Source organism: Oncorhynchus kisutch, linkage group LG6, assembly GCF_002021735.2.
Source record: "Oncorhynchus kisutch isolate 150728-3 linkage group LG6, Okis_V2, whole genome shotgun sequence".
Taxonomy (NCBI): domain Eukaryota; kingdom Metazoa; phylum Chordata; class Actinopteri; order Salmoniformes; family Salmonidae; genus Oncorhynchus; species Oncorhynchus kisutch.
The window spans coordinates 31,824,461-31,835,257 of record NC_034179.2 but is presented as its reverse complement, the minus strand read 5'-3'; the positions used below and the strand labels follow the sequence as shown (position 1 = coordinate 31,835,257).

General features: G+C 41.0%; 1 pseudogene; it reads left to right on the top strand.

Moving 5' to 3' along the window:
* The first annotated feature begins 7,800 nt into the window (after nucleotides 1-7,800).
* LOC109892169 (protein BTG3-like) lies at nucleotides 7,801-8,459 on the top strand (annotated as a pseudogene).
* Nucleotides 8,460-10,797: the final 2,338 nt, after the last annotated feature.

The window sequence follows — 10,797 nt, the reverse complement described above, 5'->3', positions numbered from 1 at the left end:
GTTCCTTTTAACATGAGTCTTCAATATTCCCAGGTAAAAGGTTTTATGTTGTAGTTATTATAGGAATTATAGGACAATTTCTCTATACGATTTGTATTTCATATACCTTTGACTATTGGATGTTCTTATAGGCACTTTAGTATTGCCAGTGTAACAGTATAGCTTCCATCCCTCTCCTCGCTCCTACCTGGGCTCGAACCAGGAACACATCGACAACAGCCACCCTCGAAGCAGCGTTACCCATGCAGAGCAAGGGGAACAACCACTCCAAGTCTCAGAGCGAGTGACGTTTGAAACGATATTAGCTCGCACCTCGCTAACTAGCTAGCCATTTCACATCGGTTACACCAGCCTAATCTCGGGAGTTGATCAGCTTGAAGTCATAAACAGCTCAATGCTTGAAGCGTTGCGAAGAGCTGCTGGCAAAACGCACAAAAGTGCAGTTTGAATGAATGCTTACGAGCCTGCTGGTGCCTACCACCGCTCAGTCAGACTGCTCTATCAAATCATAGACTTAGTTATAACATAATAACACACAGAAATACGAGCCTTAGGTCATTAAAATGGTCGAATTTGTAAACTATCATCTCGAAAACAAGACGTTTATTCTTTCTACACCCCAACGGGTAAGTCTAAATATTCCTGTTACATTGCACAACCTTCAATGTTATGTCATAATTACGGAACATTCTGGCAAATTAGACGGCCCAAACTGTTGCATATACACTGACTCTGCGTGCAATGAACGTAAGAGAAGTGACACAATTTCACCTGGTTAATATTGCCTGCTAACCTGGATTTATTTTAGCTAAATATGCAGGTTTAAAAATATATACTTCTGTGTATTGATTTTAAGAAAGGCATTGATGTTTATGGTTAGGTACAGTCGTGCAACGATTGTGCTTTTTTCGCAAATGCACTTTTGTTAAATCATCCCCCGTTTGGCGAAGTTGGTTGTCTTTGTTAGGAAGAAATAGTCTTCACAGAGTTAGCAACGAGCCAGGTCACACAGTTCCTAACGAGTCATGTTAGTTGGTAATATTAACTAAATATGCAGGTTTAAAAATATATACTTGTGTATTGATTTTAAGAAAGGCATTGATGCTTATGGTTAGGTACACATTGGAGCAACGACAGTCCTTTTTCGCAAATACGCACCGCATCGATTATATGCAACGCAGGACACGCTGGTAACGCTAGTAATATCATCAACCATGTGTAGTTAACGAGTGATTATGATTGATTGTTTTTATAAGAAGTTTAATGCTAGCTAGCAACTTACCTTGGCTTCTTACTGCATTCGCGTAACAGGCAGGCTCCTCATGGAGTGCAATGTAAGGCAGGTGGTTAGAGTGTTGGACTAGTTAACTGTAAGGTTGCAAGATTAAATGAAGGTAAAAATCTGTCGTTCTGCCCCTGAACAAGGCAGTTAACCCACCGTTCATAGGCCGTCATTGAAAATAAGAATGTGTTCTTAACTGACTTGCCTAGTTAAATAAAGGTGTAAAAAAAAAAATTAAATGGCCAAATCGGTGTCCAAAAATACCGATTTTCGATTGTTATGAAAACTTGAAATCGGCCCTAATTAATCGGCCATTCTGATTAATCGGTCAACCTCTAGTATCTATTGTAACATTCAATATAACACCTTAGCATATTCACAATCCATAATAACGTCAGGTAGTCGGCATTAGCTGGCTGTATGTCATGGTTGTGTTTAGACCTGGGAACTGTTTGTTACCCATCCATCCTCCTCTGAGGGAATCTGGTCTAGATGATGCAGTGTGTTGGTCACAGACGGGACTGAAACAGGGACACAGGAAAAGGTTTGATATCTTGTCCATTTCTTTCCTCTGCAAGGGATTGGTCACACAGAAAAACTCTGACTTCAATATTTGATTTATGCCAAGTGTGGATCTGCATTGCAAAATCTGAAGTTGCTCTGAGATTGTGTTTTTGATGATTTACTTTAATATTATTAACAAATCAAAGAGATATGATACAATTTCATCTAAGGATTGTTCCACTGCACAAAATTCAGTACCATTTATATCATAGTGGGAATTCCACATGGTCATTATTTTCATGTGTACTATTACAAAAAAATTGCATTTCCCAACGCAAAATATCATAAATGCTTACCTAAAATACATACACTACCGTTCAAAAGTTTGGGGTAATTTAGAAATGTCCTTGTTTTTGAAAGAAAAACACATCTTCTGTCCATTAAAATAACATCAAATTGATCAGAAATACAGTGTAGACATTGTTAATGTTGTAAATTACTATTGTAGCTGGAAACAGCAGATTTTTTATGGAATATCTACATAGGCGTACAGAGGCCCATTATCAGCAACCATCGCTCCTGTGTTCCAATGGCACATTGTGTTAGCTAATCCAAGTTTATAATTTTAAAAAGGCTAGTTGATCATTAGAAAACCATTTTGCAATTATGTTAGCACAGCTGAAAACTGTTGTGCTGATTAAAGAAGCAATACAACTGGCCTTCTTTAGACTAGTTGAGTATCTGGAGCATCAGCATTTGTGGGTTCGATTACAGGCTCAAAATGGCCAGAAACAAATAACTTTCTTCTGAAACTCATTAGTCTATTCTTGTTCTGAGAAATGAAGGCTATTCCATGTGAGAAATTGCCAAGAAACAGATCTCGTACAACGCTGTGTACTACTCCCTTCACAGAACAGTGCAAACTGGCTCTAACCAGAATAGAAAGAGGAATGGGAGGCCACGCTGCACAACTGAGCAAGAGGACAAGCACATTAGAGGGTCTAGTTTGAGAAACAGATGCCTCACAAGTGCTCAACTGGCAGCTTCATTAAAAGCTTCATTAAATATGACCCGCAAAACAACAGCTTCAACGTCAACAGTGAAAAGGCGACTCCAGGATGCTGGCCTTCTAGGCAGAGTTGCAAAGAAAAAGCCATATCTCAGACTGGCCAATAAAAAGAAAAGCTTAAGATTGGCAAAGGAACACAGACACTGGACAGAGGACAGAGGAACTACACATATATGTCTACACTGTATTTCTGATCAATTTGATGTTATTTTAATCTACAAAAAATATATATTTTCTTTCAAAAACAAGGACATTTCTAAGTGACCCCAAACTTTTGAATGGTAGTGTTTATCTGCACAAGCTTTGATGTTGCTGTCAAAACAAGGAATGAGGGATGAGAAAATAGTGTTTTGACTGACCACTGACTCTGACTAAATAATTTGGAGTGGTTTGTTTTTGGATGGATTTGTCAATTGATTTCTATACTTTGTCTTAGCAATGAATACAGGCATCTGCATGTCTGCAATATTTAAATTATTGTCATTGTCCCGTATTATCCCAAACACATTTGCCTGAAGGATGACACTTTTGAACCTGTTAGTATCTACTGTACTGCTCAGTTCATGCATATATTTTCGAATGGCCACTAGATGGCATGGATTGCCATATTTCAGTTTCAGGTTATGTTTATTTGCCAAAGGATCCTGTCCTGTGAAAGGTTTGCCTACTAAACACCCTCCAGTTGTATTTGTTTAACTCTTACGGGTCACAAATGTAAACATATTGGGGAAATACTGTAGCTCACAATGCAGCATTTTGGGGATGTGGCTATGTGAAACTTCATGTGACTTTGATCTTCAAATGTGAAAATGTAATGTACTTATGTATGGGAATAATATATATGTCTCTTAAGTAATGGAATAACACAGATATGAAGTGAATACAGAGTGTGATACAAGAACCCATTAACCTTATGGAGTACCTGAACTGCTACATGCTCAGACATTGTGACACATGCATATCAGTGTTTTGATTAGGGTTACATTCGCATGGTCTTTGTTCTCAAACCTTAGATTAGGTTACAATAATGTTTATATGTTCAGCAGCACCATATGAAGAAGAGATAAGTAGTCATTTAGAAATTTCAATGTATTTAATGACCTTAAATCACTGCTTGTAAAAGTTGGAAGGTGGACGGTTATTACTGATAAAAGGCGTCTTGTTTCAAGTGACCTTGATGTTCACGATCAATCTAAACTGCTTAAATAAAATCCCCTGTGTGTTTTAGGAACACTTGTCTACTGTGATAAAGTGATAAAGCCAGTGAAAATAGCTTTTTTTGGATGATGCGATAGACCATATAATAATCATTCATAACCTGTCTTGTCTGATGTTCCAATCTACCAGTATAGCGACATAATACATATGTCTTTTGTTTTATGTAATCTGTTATCTAATCGATAGCCAGAAGCTACTGTAGTTGTACATAAATACTCAATCTGATGATTCTGGATGACAGAATCACAATTGTCTATATATTTAGTTTGTTTAGTTGGTAAATGTTCAAACCTAAAACCTGTTATTCATAATCCAAGCTCAGGGTGGCAGTGTTAACTGAAAGAAATCTCAGGTTTACAACACACCCAACGCTTCTACAGTAGCATGCTATGCTTGTTTAGTGATGAATACAGTGGAAAAATACTGATCACTAAAGAAACACCCATGAATGATTAATGGTTTTGATACGATGTCTGCCACCACTTTTATATATCTTAATGGAGCATAATTGTAACTAGTCGGACATAGTGTGTTGGGTCATGCACCTTTGAGATGTGTCAGATAGTAGTAGTGAGCTACGTCACTGTTGGTTTACTGCCAATAAAGAGACAGCATATTTACTACAGTAGCATGCTATGCTTGTTTAGTGATGAATACAGTGGAAAAATACTGATCACTAAAGAAACACCCATGAATGATTCATCTGACGCGGGACGTGGACCCCACTCCATCATAGTCTTGGCCCACTTAAGTGGTGCCTTTGGAGCGGCGACCCTCGCCGCCGACCTCGGACTGGGGACCCTTACAGCGGGCCCCGAATAGAAGGGAGGCTCCGGCAGCGGCGGACAGGCGGGAGACTCCGGCAGCGCCGGAGTGAAGGGTGACTCTGGCAGCTCCTGACTGACGGGCGGCTCTGGCAGCTCCTGACTGACGGGCGGCTCTGGCAGCTCCTGACTGACGGGCTGCTCTGGCAGCGCTGGACAGGAGGAAGACTCTGGCAGTGCTGGACAGGAGGGAGACTCTTTATGATTCTCAATCAGAAACAACGATTTCGAGACAGCTGCCTCTGATTGGGAACCATACCAGGCCAAACACATAGAAATACCAAACATAGAACAAAAACATTGAATGCCCACCCCAACTCACGCCCTGACCAACCTAAAATAGAAACATACAAAAGGAACTAAGGTCAGGACGTGACAGTGTGTGCGTAGCAGGACATGTGCGTATGTATGTGCGTCTGTTTGTGTGTGTGCGTATGGCTGTGTGAATGTGTGGGCGTGAGAAGTCAGTATAAAATGAATTGTTTTGTATTCTTGACTTTAGAACGTTCTGTGAACAAACCTTTTTGACTATTTAGCTGTTCCTCCGTCTGTTTCATTCGACCAGGATCTTACAAATTCTGGTTTGCAGACTGAGAGTAATATAGTTAAATTGGGTGATGTACCTGGAGAACATAATTCTCTTATCAAGTATGCGTTATCCAAGAGTCAAACACTTAATGGAAGGATTCATCTCCCAAAAAACATTACAATTAGTCTTTCCTTTGAGTCACCATGCCGTTAGAGTCTGATCAGACAAGTCTGAAAAATGCACTGGGTGACAAAAAATATATGACATTTTATTATTATTTTCTACTACAAACCTCATTAAAAAAGATTCACAGAACAGATATGGAAGTTTTTACAGTTTAGACTCTAGAGGCAAGTCAGAAAAATTCTGTTCCACCAAAGAATTACAACACAGCTAATCTGCCCCAGCTCCTTCTCATCGAATCAACAAGCTGTTCAACACTAAACACACAAAATCACTATCCCATTTTCCCAGCAGGTTCTCTAGGGTTTTTAGGAAATGTGTGTATTTCCTGCCTCAATAATTACAGTAGATTATTTGTTTTCATAGATAGGGATTTTATCAGATGAACACTCAGCCCAAGAACTACATGTCATTTTGTTTTTTGTTTTTAAGCATCTTTGAGATGATTTTATAATGAAAAGTGCTATATAAAATGAATGTATTATTATTGTTATTATTACTCTTAGTTTTGTGAATTCTATGAATTCTTTTGCAATCAAAAGAGTTTCTGGGTTCAATGACTGAGAACATTCTTCTTGGGCTGCGAGAATACAAGATTCACATTCACAACACATTAGATAGTGAAAACTATGAATTAAATGCAAATAAACTCAAGACAAAACCACAAAATACAAGTATTGATTTAAATTAGATTTGATCATGTATCTTGTGCATCTCAGTTTTGTCCCTGTATTTAGTTGAGCAAGTACCAATGCAGGGACTGTAAAAGGTATACAAATGTGTGGAAATTAGGTAAACATAAAAAATAAATAAAAAACGGAAGTTTTCGGTAGTGGTAATCAATCTGAAGTACCTGAGCCATTCTTCCTGTGTAATAAACACTCCCTGCTCTGAGACAGTAATATCACTGGGCAGAGCTCTGGATGTGTGCTACCTTTGCACGTCGTGTTTCAGTTAATATGTAATCTAAGAGCTGGGAACAACATGGTATAGGTAGAATAGTTTCCTCACATAGAAACCTGGGACATACAGTACATTAAATGACATATTATGATTCTCTGTCTCTGCTCCTTATTGATTGTTTTTGTTCTAAGGTTCACATTCATCCCCGTTCTCTCTTGCAACAGAGATGTTATTTCAATGAAACAGACTAACCTGGATAATTAAAGGTTAAACAAGGCAACAGTAAACATGTCGTCCCTCACGAATGACGCAGCAACCCCCTTGTGCCAATTGAGATATCGTGTGACTAACAGATTTCAGTTAATCACTATATTTCCCACCTTGGGCCAATCAGTGTAATTTTGTAAATGCCGGATCTCTATGGCAAGACGCCATAATTCACTCAAGTTGAGTCAAAATCGGGCCAGTACTGTCTGATATATCAAGTGACTAACGTACTAATGGACGGAGACAGATCCAAAGTCCCCTCCCCAATAAAAATATTTTGTGCCCAAATAGGATGAAGGGTCAGAAAGTTACAAACTTATTTAAACTGTACAAAAATATAAACGCAACATGTGTTGGTCCCAAGTTTCATTATCTTAAATAAAAGTTCCCCGAAATGTTCCAAAAGCACAAAAAGCTTATTTCGCTCAAGCCTGCTGCTTCGCTCAGTTGTGTCTGTTTTTTTAAAAGTCTTATGTTTTCTATCTAGTATTTATTCATTACACTGTATGTAAATACAAAATGTGCAGTATTTTCTGAACAAAATGACATTTGCGCAGGTACATATCTATAGGGGAGGCATGTTCAATGGGAGGCATTGGAACTGTTCCATCAGATGATGCCTCCCCATAAAACCATGGTTTCTCTCTTTTTAGCATTTCAGGCATTGGGTAGGTACACAGGTGCTACTGTAGGCTGCTATGTGACAGCCTGCAGAACAGCCACAGAGCCACTTGTATCCTTAGGGGTTACTGGCACAGGCTTAGCGTATACTAAACGCCAAGCCAACATTTTAATGAGAGCAATACATGCATGATGAAGGCCATTAGCAAAGAATAAGACCCAGCGTTTCCTGTTTCAAAATGATTCAGCATGAGTTGCACAAGACAGACAACTAGCTATGAGTTTGTTTTAGTGGTCACACGCCCTTGGCTTGGGTTGCATCAGTTTGATTTATAGTTGTCCAAATGTTGATGAGCAGCAATTACGAATTTGGACCATCATTACAGCATATCAGTCAAACATGATGGGAAAGGAGATTGCAGCAGTGGTGTTTTTCCTGAGAAGACTGATCAAGAAGGTGGAAAAGTTGGAGACCCAGAAAATGAACATGTTTGTGGAGCGGTTGACTGTTGCCCTGCAGGAGAATTCAGGGTGCATTGGTAGCCTGACAACCCCAGCAAATGACTTTAGGTGTATTTGGCTGAACAGGTTGCAGAGGGAGGATCCAGAGCTGCTGCGAGCCTGCCAGGAGAGTGGGGTTCAGTACAAGGACCTTGGCCTGCTCAGGGGAAGTGTGTTGCATATATGGAGAGAAGAAACATGCTTTCAAGGTGGCCAGTTTCTTTGGTGATGAGGATGTGACTAAGAAGGTGACCAGCGCGGTTCCTCCTCAGATGAGTATAGTGGCCTCAGGGAAACCCGTCCTCCCCCTACCTTCCCCTAAATTCCCCACACATATCAGGTGATCTACCCAGCTGCTCCTTTGCGGCGTCCTCCAGTGCCCAAGCAGAAGAAGATGGTACCGTAAATCATATGACAGCCCTCCACATCCCCCTCACTATGGCTTCAGACCCCAAGGGAGACACACCCAGCCCTTCACAGACAAAATGTCTGGAATCTGCTGGCCAGAGAGGGGGGCATGGGTACTTGGGTGGAACTCCAGGCCTGGCTTACTGTTAGTGACCACTGTAGCAAGTGTTGACATTAGTATTAGCCTGTTCCAGGGGGAAAATCTGTCGATGTGCCCTTGAACGATTCATCTAACCGTAAATCGCTCGGGATAAGAGCTAAATGCGTGGGTGAGACAGGTATGAGTCACTTAATGAGAGCTTAACAATTAGGAACTGAGTCATGTCTGGAATACCAAGACTCATAGATTGTTCAAATACACTAAATTTTCAAAAGTATGTGTGAGCCATTCTGTGAGCTTGTGTCCACTTCGCGTCTGAGCTGTTTTTGCTCCTAGACCTTTCCACTTCACAATAACAGCACTTACAGTTGACTGTGGCAGCTGTACTGTAGCAGGGCAGAAATTTGACCAACTGACTTGTTGAATATGTGGCATCCTATGAAGGTGCCACGTTGAAAGTCACTGTGCTCTTCAGTAAGGTCAGTCTACTACCAATGTTTGTCTATGGAGATTGCATGGCGGTGTGCCTGATTTTATACACTTCTCAGCAACGGGTGTGGCTGAAATAGCTGAATCCACTAATTTGATGGGGTGTCCCATACTTTTGGATATATAGTGTAGTTAATGATATTTTCCAAGATGGTGGCACAGTAGGACGTTTATATCGATCTTTGTCTTATCCCTTATAAATAGCCGGTCTTTTTCATATATATCTTAATCTCACTTCTATCTACGAACTAAATATACTTTCCTGCAACCCACCTCACCCAATGTGGTACGGATCTGCTATTTTTATTCCTTATAACTGGAACTTCCAACAGGAGCTAGCCAGCTAACTAGCTACTAGTCTTTGTTAGTCACGGCTAGCTTTCCTTGCCTTTTTTCCCCGGAATCAGCCAGCCTTAGCTCGGACAATCACCTGCCAGTATGCACCGCACGATATCAATGCATATCGGACTGATTCTCTCTACCGTATCACCGGATTCCTGCCGCCCTTCGTTCCACCCCACACACGAGGAGACCTCACCTATGTTAATTGATGCCTCCAGAGACAAAACCTCTCCTATAATCACACAACCCATAGGATTACCTCCACTGTACTCACTCACATCCTACCATGCCCTTGTCTGTACATTATGCCTTGAATCTATTCTACCACACCCAGAAATCTACTCCTTTTATTCTCTGTCCCCAGCGCACTAGACGACCAGTTCTTATAGCTTTTAGCCGTACCCTTATCCTTCTCCTCCTCTGTTCCTCTGGTGATGTAGAGGTTAACCCAGGCCCTGTAGCCCCCAGTTCCACTCCTATTCCCCAGGCGCAGTCATTTGTTGACTTCAGTAACCGTACAAGCCTTGGTTTCATGCATGTTAATATCAGAAGCCTCCTCCCTAAGTTAGTTTTTTCCACTGCTTTAGCACACTCCGCCAACCCTGATGTCCTAGCCGTGTCTGAATCCTGGCTTTGGGAGACCACCAAAAATTCTGAAAATTCCATCCCCAACTATAACATTTTCCGCCAAGATAGAACTGCCAAAGGGGTGGAGTTGCAATCTACTGAAGAGACAGCCTGCAGAGTTCTGTTATGCTATCCAGGTCTGTGCCAAAACAGTTTCCAAAATCCACCTTTCTAGAAATAAGTCTCTCACTGTTGCCGCTTGTTTACAGACCCCCCTCAGCCCCCAGCTGCACCCTGGACCCCATATGTGAATTAATTGCCCCGCATTTATCTTCAGAGTTTGTACTGTTAGGTGACATAAACTGGGATATGCTTAACACCCCGGCCATTCTACAATATAAGCAAGATGCCCTCAATCTCACTCAAATTATCATGGAACCTACCAGGTACAACCCCAAATCCGTAAACTCGGGCACCCTCATAGATATCATCCTGACCAACCTGCCCTCTAAATACACCTCTGCTGTCTTCAACCAGGATCTCAGCAATCACTGCCTCATTGCCTGTGTCCGTAATGGGTCCGCAGTCAAACGCCCACCCCTCATCACAGTCAAACGCTCCCAAAAACACTTCAGCTTGCAGGCCTTTCTAATCAACCTGGCCCGGGTATCCTGGAAAGATATTGACCTCATTCCATCAGTTGAGGATGCCTGGTTATTCTTCAAAAGTGCTTTCCTCACCATCTTAAATAAGCATGCCCTATTCAAAAAAAGTTTCAATGGGAACAGATATAGGAATAGGATGGATCGGACCAATGCGCAGCTTGGTAAGTGTTCATGTTATATTTATTAGAACAGAAACACTAAACAAAATAACAAAGAGAGTGAAACAAAAACGAAAAAGTCCTGTAAGGTGCAGCAACACAAAACAGAAAACAACTACCCACAACCCATAGTGGGAAAACAGGCTGCCGAAGTATGGTTCTCAATC